Raw genomic sequence first — 11,133 nt, 5'->3', positions numbered from 1 at the left:
AATATTTTGAATGGAGAATGATTTTTTATATCGGCAGCCGCGAAAACTGCCGCTAGAATGTCTAGCGATAGTTGTTTAGCAGCAATTTTCCGGCTGCCGGTAAAATCTCTAACGATAGTTTAGGGGATTTTTAGTGGCAGTCAAAACTGTCGTTAAGAGTCATTTTTCTTGTAGTGAGTTCAGAGCAAGGTATTCACTCTTCATCAAGGATGGGGAATCTTTGAAATTTTTTCACCTTGTCTCTAGTGTTGGGCAGGTTCAAGGCAAGGCACTTGTTCCTCGTTAACCCAATATTCAATTTGATGACAAAATTATCAAAAGAATATCCTGAGTATTAGCTACAAGGTAAATTTCTAAAAGTACACTAGATTGTCTTTAATTTTCAAAAATATAATTTTATGAAAATTTATTACATTTGTGTAATTGTGAAAATTTATTTTTAAATTGTTAATAAATAATTTGTTTTATTTTTAAATGGTTTCCTTACAGAATTACACTAATTTATCTTATATTTTCTAATATAAACCATTCAATCATTTCCTTTTTCCAATATTATGCTAATATCTTAATAATTTGTGTAATTATTGGTTCAAACTACAGTTTTCCCTTTCTCATACTCATTGATCTTTAATAATTTTCAATGAAAATGACATAATTTTCAATAGTTTTTCAAAATTTATCAAATGTAATAATTCTTTCTAAAATTTTCAAAATACTTCAATAATTTTCAGTAATTATTTAATACATTTTAAATAAACTTTCAAAATTTATGTCTTTTAATTTCCAAAATGTAGTTTTATGAAAATGTTTTAAAAATTTAGTACATTTGTGTAATTATGGAGATTTATTAAAAATTATTTTAAATTGTTATTAAATACTTTTCATTAGGTAGTTTACTAACAAAATTACACTAATTTATCTTTTACTTTCTAAAATAAATTAATTTTTCAACATTATAATATTTTATTCCCCCATTTGCATTTGGTTATTAACTATAATAATAGCAATAACTAAAATTTTATACTTTTTGAGAATTGTTAAATATAATTTTCAATTTTATAAAAATTAGTTAAAGAGTTTTTGATTTCTATAAAATGTTGTTAATTAACATCAATATAACAGTATTTATCCAAAATACTTTAAAAAGTCATGAGTTAACTAATAACAATATTTGATAATTTTATGAATATTTTAAATGAGAGACCTTAGGGTGGAGAGAGAAATTTTAGGAATTGATTGGGGAGTGGGTAACATGATGTGTTCCTAATGGCTTAGAGGAGATAGATACCTTAGGGGGTCGAGGAGAGAGAGAGAGAGAGAGTTTATACACTTGTAATGTATATTTTATTTATATATCTATATTACTTTAAAAAGCAAATAATGTCATCAATTATGATATTAAATGAGTTTAAAAGAGGTAATTTTAAGATATTTATTGCTTTCAATTCCCTCCCATTAAATCCAACATTTAAGTTATTAACTTTGCATTCACCTTCATTGAATTATATATTTAAGGCATTTTTGTTTCTTTTCATCATTAAATTTTATTAATTAAATTCATACATAATAAATTAATAATTACAATAAAATAGAAAAGTTATACTATTAAAATCTACCTCGAAAAAATAGTGTTGGTGGTAATAAATTAAACCATTTTGGGTCAAATGAACCAATCTATGTTGCCACAATTAAATAATAAATTCAAAAAATAGATAAAATGTGAATAGAAATTAAAAATATGGAAACATTTTTAACATCATATATTTGACATATTAAAAATAATAAGTAATCCACAAAAAAATAATAATAATAAGTATGATAAATAAGAAATGTTTGTATTAATGATGGAAATGGAATGTAAAATTTAAAACCAATTGGAAATAAAACTATTTCCTTATTCTCTCTCATTAAATCTCATATATAAGATATATTCTCTCACTAAATTCTATATTTAAGATATATTTTTTCTATCACTAAATTCTACTAATTAAATCCACAATATTAATTTTAATAGTATAAAAATAAATACTTTGAAAAGTAATTTGAAAACAAAACCTTTTTCTTTTCTTCCGGTGGTGGGTAAGCAATTCAATCATTTAAGGTCAAATAGGTTAATAAATAATGATATAATTAAATAATAAAAATTAAAATATATAATATAAAAAAATAAAAAGAATTAGGCAAATCTTTAATATTGTATATTCATTATATTAAATGAAAATAAGTATGAATTGCAAGAAGTATTTTTATTAATGATGAAAATTGAATGTCAAATTTAAAATCAATCTAGAAATGAAAAGATGTCATAATCAAATAATAAAATTTTAAAAAATAGAAAATACAAAGAATTACAAAAATAAAAAACGTTAGAGAAAAATTTGGGCACATCTAATATTATATAGTTATAGAAAATAAAATATTGGATACATCTATAATATTATACGTTCGTTATATTTAACAAAAATAAGTATCATACATAATAAATAATTTTATCAATAATGGAAATGTAATACAAAATTTAATGTCAATCTAGAAATCAAACTTATTTTCTTCTTGGGTGATGAGTTGATTTCAATATATCCATCCTCCTCCTTTGTCCAGACCTTCTTCAATGCATTGTAAATTATCATGTTGAAAACCCTAAAACTACCCTTACTGCTTAGTTAATTAAGTAATTCTACCCTTACTATTTAACTATTGTCTTAGACAATTGGCTAAAACCTCTTTGTCATTAATGTCGTTAACGAAAAGATGAAAAAGACTACTTTACCCATTATTTTCCTTCAAATTTTCATACTTCATTAGTTTTCTTGTAAGAGAGTGATAAAACTCTTACAATGCATCCAAACAGTCGAAACTTCCTTAGGTGGTCACCGATAGAGTAATGACACAGAACCCTATGTAGATGGAGAAGGTGATTTTTGACAACTGAACTTCCTTGAAGGTGTGCTAGATGCAATAGAATAAGCCTTTCCATATCTATGGTGGGCTGCCTCAACACTTAGGCAAGCTCATTCTAGCTGGGCCTCCAGGGCCTCTATGTTACCCTACATTTCATACTTCTCCTGCTTGGACAAGGGGACCTGATTTAACAAGACCTAGCCCATAGTATTTGCCTGTAAGAAAGGAAAAATAAACAAGGCCCAGAAGGAAAGAAAAGCAGAGCATCAAAAATAGATATCAAACTTGGAGGATGCACCAAGTCATCCTCGTACTGACATCAGAAGGATCCAGCCCACTACAAAACTATAAGTCCTGAGGAAGAAGAATTCCTCTCCCCATTCACAGAGCAACTAGAGGATCAGTGAGGTGAGATGGTCGATGATTGAAATATTGATGTTGGGGATGAAATGAGGTATGTAAGAGTGATAGGGGCTGATAGCACGCCCTTCTTGGGCAACCTAAGGGGATTAGGCAGTTGGGTTTGTGGCGGCCTGTGTGGGCTCTACAGACATTGGGTTGCTGCCCCCTTCTAGGTTGACAACTTCGGGCATATGTGCAGAAGGCCACTCCTCTACACCGGCCGACGAACCCTCCACCAATGAGCAGACTGATGAGTTCGCCACCCTCATCTTCTTCCTTGAAGGTCTCTTGGTTGTGGCTAGGAGAGAAGCTATACTTGCCATCTCTGAGAAGACAAAAGAAAAATTAGCCGAGCTAGAGGTTAACTTCCAATATAAAAATAAAGGACGATTTGGTCGACCTACCTACAGGACTCAGGCTAGCCTGAATGAGCATAGGCTCAGCTAGGAACTAGTCTACTAGTAGCCGCTTACGTACGAGGTGTTGAACTTCAACACTCAACTCTTTATTGAACTTGACCTCAGAGATCCTTCTCGCCCTATGTCGCCAAACGGTATCCATAGGCCAGCTGACCTCCCGAGAAAGGAAGAAATACCTACTCTTCTAGTCCTTAATCTTTGTGGAGAAGCTCCCTAGAAGCTTATAACCTTGGCAGAAAGATAAGTAAAAATAGTAGGGCACGTTTGAAACCTTCTTTATACTGCATAGCTTTGAGAAGACATCTATGCCAAGAGGAAAATCAAGATGATAGCTAAAAGAAATCGTTCCCATGAGGATTCAGATGGCATTCAAATAGAGTTGCTCCAAAGAAATAGCATAGAGGGAGAACAACTCAACAATAAATGGGTCCAGAGGGAATCGGAGGCCGATGATCAATGCCTCCTCATAGACACAGGCTTCGCCTCGGCCGTGGATCAATGTTGATACTAAGCCAACGATCTCTTCCCCTCTTAGCTCACTACGGCTGAATTGGGAGCTGGCCTTTGACTCCTATTGAGACGTCGAGGCCCCGATGTGGGAACCTCGTCGAGGTCCCTTCCTTAACCCAAGTAGAATAAGAGGACCCCCTTCTAACTCACTTGAGGACATGACTAAAAAGGGAAAAGAACTCACCAACTTTTAGGAAAAAAAATCGACCTCGCTTAACCAAATCTCGCTTGCCGATCTAACAACGATCTTCCAGTAGAATTCTCCTCCAATCGATCACCCCACTCTCTCGCCGATATCTCAAAATAGTACGAATGGGACCCGCACAAGGACCCCCTATTTATAGCTTTGGGCGCAAAAAATTGAAAGATGAGGCGACGTGGCATCATATCAACGGTCGAGAAGGTTGCACCGCTTGCAGACAAATTGGAATTTTAAAATTTATGTATCCAACTTGCACGCCCAACTTGAAATTTGAAGTTTGAATCTTGTCGCACACTAGCCCGCCCCTTGAGCCGAGTTGGGTGAACAAGTCGAATGAGTCACCACAGCCTGAAGAACTAATGATGGGCGATTTGGTGCTCTAGGGACATGGAGACACGTGGCACCTCAACACAATCAAACGACATCTTAGCACCACACAAGTAAACCTGTTCATGGGCCAGGTAGCTTGATGGCCCGACCCGGCCCGGCCTGCACCTCGGTCGGGCTTGGTCATGTAATTAGGCCCGCGGGCCTGACCTCGGGCCTAACACAGTAAGCCCGACTGTGTTTCAAGCCGGGCTTGGGATTTGTCAAAAAAGCCCAGCCCGGCCCGATATGTATGTTATATATTATATAAAATATATAAATAATATAATATTTATTAAAATATATATTTATAATTTAATATATACATTTTTTATTCTTTTCTTTATAATCTCTCTCTCTCTCTCTCTCTCTCTCTCTCTCTCTCTCTCTTTATTCAGTCGCTAATAGTATGGGCTAAATTTTGGGCTCGGGCCCAGGCCCAGGCTTCGGGCTTTTTATGAGGGCCGGGCTCGGGCTTGGGCCTTAGAAAATTCTGTTAATACAAAGTGAAAGCCCGGCCCGAGCCCGGCCCATGAACAAGTCTACACACAAGTAAGCCACGGAAGCACCTTAGACACCTCAAACCCGCCTAACGACCTCGAAACCACCTCGATAGACCAAACTGCGAACGACCCATGCAAGACATCAGGTCGGCATGAGAAGCATCCTACTTTGGAAGAAATGGGTTGGTGACCTTCTCCTTAAGTGGGCTATCGTCTCTAACTTCCCCGAGATCACAACGCCATGTCGAAAGAGCCAGTTATCACCCTTCCTGCTTTGGGTGCAACTGGATAAGCACTACCCCCACTTACGTGAAGTCCATCTCTGAGTGTGAAAGCCACCTCTGAACCAGACGGGCCAGAGATCTCATGTTTCGTGAGCCTCATAGCAACTTGCTTATGTAAAGGCGTCCCCTCCCTCTGAAAAGGTATGCACGATTTAGCTCTCAAGCACTCTAGTTCTCTTGCATTCTTGTAATCACATTCCTAGTTCATTGACTTAAGCATCAGAGTGCCTTCCCTGAATAAAGCAACCCAGACACTCTGATCTATCTCTCTTGCAGCTCAACCAGGCGACCTACTTAGTCCCGCATCCAAGCTGTCTACCAGCAGGGAGCACCACATCGTGCATCATCGCAAATGATGAACGATAGCATTCACTCTCTCTTGATCTCTTGATTGTTGCATCTCCGTTCTCCATTGTCAGCTAGCTTTTGATATGTCTTTTCAAGAGATTGACCAGTCTTATTACGTCTCTAGCTTCTGCTCTATTGGAGTAACTGGTCCTCGTGAATGCACCGTCCCTTGAACTAGACAAGATTCACGTGGCACATCTATTCTGAAAAACCACTCCCCTTTCTCTACCATGCACTTAACTCCAAACATAGTTCCATCATTGACCGAAACTGCCACTCCCAAGAACCTAACCCTTGCTAAACCCATTAGAGCCTATGTAGTGCTCCTTATAACTGAAAATTCTTGGATTGTCACTACCAACCTTGTTTGATGGTACAACCCCAACCATATCCTAAAAATCACAAGTACCAGAGTATTGCTTTTCTTTTCATAACACTAATGGGATGAGAACCATTACTGAAATGGCAAAGCAATTGGGCATGAATTGGAATATTCCACCCCACTGTATATGCCATCGATGGGTGGCTTTTGATGGTTTAGGCTTCAACAATCCAAAGCCATCAGCTCTATTGTTGTCAACGACACTTTCATATGCCATTCCCAGAAAACATATCTAAAGCCAGTGCTTTAATATCTTGGGATTATAACAAATAAGGGCAACTTTTAGGCCCTAATATCAATAAAAGTAATATTTTTAATAAAATTTCAAAAATAGGTTAACTTTTTAAAAATAATTAATATCAAATAAGGGCAAAAGTACTGTTCATCTTTTTCCTCTTGCAGATTATTCATCAGTGCTGCCACCTACCGTCGCCTCCGGCAACCTTCGGCAATGCCTCCGCCCACCTCTTCCTCCTCCTTTTCCCAACACTGCCACCTTTACCTCCACTTCCGCCTCTGCCCAACACCGCCACCTCTGCCCAGATGGCTTGAGAGGATAACCTTGACTTTATGATCCATCAAATACTTGATGGTAGGAACAACAACCCTGACCTTAGTATCATCTATGATCTTGAGGTTTTCATCCAAAGGAACATTGAGATCTACCCTAACAAAAACCTTCTTCCCTTCAAATCAGCCTCCTTGATATTGTCAACACTTCTCTTAGTTGCCATTACCGACCCAAAAAGCAATGCAACAGAGGATTGAGGTAGAACCCATAGAGACAGATCAAAGATCAATAGATTTGTCAAACTTACAAGATGAAGGCGGTGGAGATTTTTCACATAGGAGTGAACGAAACAAAGGTGATCTAAGGCTTAAATAGAGAAAGAAATGTCTTTAAACATTTAGGGCCAGATTTAGGGAAGAGGTGGTGGTGTTGGGCAAAGGTGGAGGCAACGGTGGGCGACGACGCTAATGAATGATTAGTAAGAGGAAGAAAATTAACAGTACTTTTGCCCTTATTTGATATTATTTTTAAAAATTTAACTTATTTTTGAAATATTATTAAAAATATTACTTTTATTGATATTAGGGCCCAAAAGTTGCCCTTATCTATTATAATTCCTAATATCTTCACCAAAAAGTTGAAGGGAAGCATGAGAGAGAGGGAGAGGGTGAGAGAGAATGGGTAATATTGGATTTAAAAAAAATATAGGTCACGTATATTACTTAAACAAAATATTAACGGATGCTAACAACATTAACGAATGCTAACAACAGGGATAAAGTTAGTCAATTGTCAGAAAAGATAGAATTTTTTTTTATAAGAAACAAGAAATCAATAAAAAAAAAGAAGAAGAGGCTATACAAGAAATACATTTTAAAGAGAAAGGTAAAGAAGAAAGAAAAGAAAGGTTGGAATGAGCACAATTTGCAAGCCAATCAGCAACCTAATTCCCTTCTTTATAAGTGTGCTCGTATTCAATGACGCCATCTATCATCTCGATCAAAGTCTTGCAGTCTTCAATGATCCTTCTCAGTCTCCATGGAGGGTCCACTTGGTTCTTCAAACTGTTAATAACTAACTTGGAATCACCCTCAATGATGATGGATTTTCCATTGAAATTGAGAGCGAGATTGTGGGCTTCCCAAGTAGCCCACACTTTAGCAAGATTAATAGTTGTAACTCCTATTCCATAGGCTTTGAAATCCAAAATTTGGCCAAAGTGGTTTTCAGCCACACAAACAATGGTGCATCGATTGTTAATGCACGAAGCATCAAAATTTATTTTGATAGCATCCTCTTTTGGATTTATCCACTTGACAAGGGTGATTTGTTTACTAGGTTCAAACATTGAGTCCCATTCAAAACTTGAAATTGATTCCACAAGGAGTTTTTAGCTCTCTCAATGATTATTGGAGGGGGGATTGCTTTATTATTGAAAGTCTTGTTATTTCTGTTTTTCTAAATATTCCATAGCAAAACAACAATTTTTTCTTTTACAAATAGACTCTTATGACAATCAGCATTAGCATTCAAAGAAGTCCACCAATCAATCATCGATTGCTATTTTCTGAAGGATCTGGAATAGTATATCTCATGATAAGCCATATTTGTCTAGTAAAATGGCATGTATTGAAAATATGGACAAAATCCTCTTCATCCCCGCATAACCCACATGAGCCATCAGTATTAAATCCTCTTTTTCTAAGCACTACCCTGGAGGGAAGTTTGTTGTTGAGCGAAAGGTATAAAAAGACTTTAATCTTAGGGGCAATTTTCAGACTCCGCACCTTATTGATTTCCTTTGTCACCCTATTAGGGTTACCATGTATCCATCAAACCTCATTGTATGCTGATTTGATTGAGAAGTTTCCATTTGGGTTAGGTCTCCAAACTAGCCTATCATGATCACCAGAAGGTATGAAAATAGTTTTAATTTTTTCCCATGCACTTATAGGAACTAGGTTCTTAATCAACTCCTCCTTCCAAGTTCTGGTCTCGTTATTGATGACATCACTAACATGAATGTCTAAATTGTTAATTTTTGCTTTAATAACCAAGTTGATAAGGGGAGTTTCATCTGACCACTTATCAAACCAGATTTTTTTTTTGTTGCCTTTGCCAATAATCATTCCTATACCTCTCTTAATCAAATCACGGGAGTCAAGGATACCTTTCCAAGCCCATGAATGATTCTTTTTTGGTTTAGTTTCCCAAAAATTTTCTCTTCGAAGGTATTGTTATTTAAAATTTGAACCCATAAGTTGTCTTTTTCATTCAACACTTTCCAACCTATTTTTGCAAAGCAAGCTTTATTAATCCAACCTAGATTCTTCAGGCCAAGACCACCTCATTGCTTAGAAGTGCAAACCCGATTCCAATTGATGAGATGGAGGGGTTTCCTCTCTTTGCTATTTGTTCATAAGAAATCCCTTTGCTTTTTATCAAGATCCTTGATAACATTTTTCGGAACTTTAAAAGACCTCACAATATATTGAGGAATCATGTTACTAGAGGCCTTAATGAGAGTAATTCCCCCAGCAAGGGAGAGACAGCTCCTCTTCCAACCTGCCAATTTATTCTCCATCTTCTCACCTAGAAATTTGAAAGTGTCCTTATTAAATTTGTTATTAAAAACAAAGCACCCAAATATTTTTCATTTTTTGTCTGTAAGGGAATCTTGAGGATTTTAGCATGATTTTCTTGAGTTTTGGGTTGATGTTCTTTGAGAAGAGTAAAGTTGACTTGGAAAAATTAGGGGCCTGGCCTAATGCTTTGGCAAACTTGGCCAAAATGTATTTAATGGTACAACAAGCTTGGATGTCAGCTTTGGCAAATATAATGCAGTCATCTGCAAATTGTAAGATAGGAATGGAAGTCCCTTGTCTAGACACCTGACAGCCAATGGGACTCTTGGGGGTAGAAGCTTCCCTCACAAGGTTAGGAGAGAGAGCCTCCACAAAGAACAAAGACATATGGGGATAGAGGGTCTCCCTACCTGATCCTCCTAGAAGGTATGATATCCCGAGTGAGAACACCATTTATCCAAATTTTGTAGGTCACCGTCCTAATACACTCCATGACCTAGTTAACCCAAGTATTGTAAAAACCCAATCTTCTAAAAACCTTTTCTATGAAGTCTCAGTCGAATCTATCATATGCTTTCTCTATGATTTCATGGGCAATAAGAACATTATCTGTTATTTGTCTTGACGGCACTAAGGCACTCTGAAAAGGGGAGACAATATCATTGAGAAATGGCTTAATTCTATTGACTAAGATTTTTTAGATAATTTTATAAATGACATTGCACAAGCTAATAGGCCTATAATTATTAGCTATTTCTGGATTGGGAATTTTAGGGATAAGTGTGATAAAGATTTTGTTAATGATTTTATTCATCTTTCCTAAGTGGAAAAGAGCTTTCACCATAATACAAATGGAATTACCAACTATACTCCAATATTTTTTAAAGAATAGAGCATTAAGTCCATCAGCTTTCGGAGCCTTGAGGTCCTTCATTGAAAAAAATTGTCTTTAATTTCTTCATCAGTCACTTTCCTAATAATGGACAAATTTTGTTCTCTGGATATGGAAGGACTAATGACCTCAATAAACTCTTTAGCATCAACTGGGTCTTCGGCTTAATCTATTTTCAAAGTTTTTGCTTAAAAATTCAACAATGTTATTTTGGTCACATATACAATCTCTCTCATTATTTCTGGTCCTTGAAATCCTATTCCTGTTCTTCCTTATGGTGGTCGTAGTATGGAAGAAACTGTAATTTCTGTTTCCAAGTTTGATCCAATTAATTCTGGATTTTTGGGCCTAATATGTTTCCTCTTTAATAAGGATAGAGTTGGGGTGTTTTTGGAGCGCAGATTTTAAATTTAAAAGGGTGGGTATTTTGATTATCATTCAAACGATTAGCCTGAACTTCCCCTAAAGCTGCGTTTGGAAACAATGCAAATAAGTGTGAATGCAAATATGTAGAGTGTAAAACGGTTTATATAAGTTGTAAAATTGGGTTAGTTTTGCACCGACAAATTTACCTTCTTACAAAATAGACTTTTAGCTGTAATGGATGAAAACATGAATTCCAATAAAGCATATGCTTTTTTTTTTTAATTTTTTTTTATCAAAAGCCCACTTGAATGCAAATTTACTTCTTTTTTTATTGATGTACTTTTACATCTTATTATCAATGTAAATATGCATTGGTCTGTCATTTGTCAATGCATAAATGTAATGTTGCCAAACAGTCAAAAGTGAACCAGAGTGCAAATTTACCCTAAAGCTAGATTTACA

The sequence above is a fragment of the Nelumbo nucifera genome, chromosome 1, assembly GCF_055504915.1.
Source record: "Nelumbo nucifera cultivar China Antique chromosome 1, China Antique-T2T, whole genome shotgun sequence".
In the NCBI taxonomy this organism is placed as follows: Eukaryota; Viridiplantae; Streptophyta; class Magnoliopsida; order Proteales; family Nelumbonaceae; genus Nelumbo; species Nelumbo nucifera.
This window is presented reverse-complemented; position numbering follows the sequence as displayed.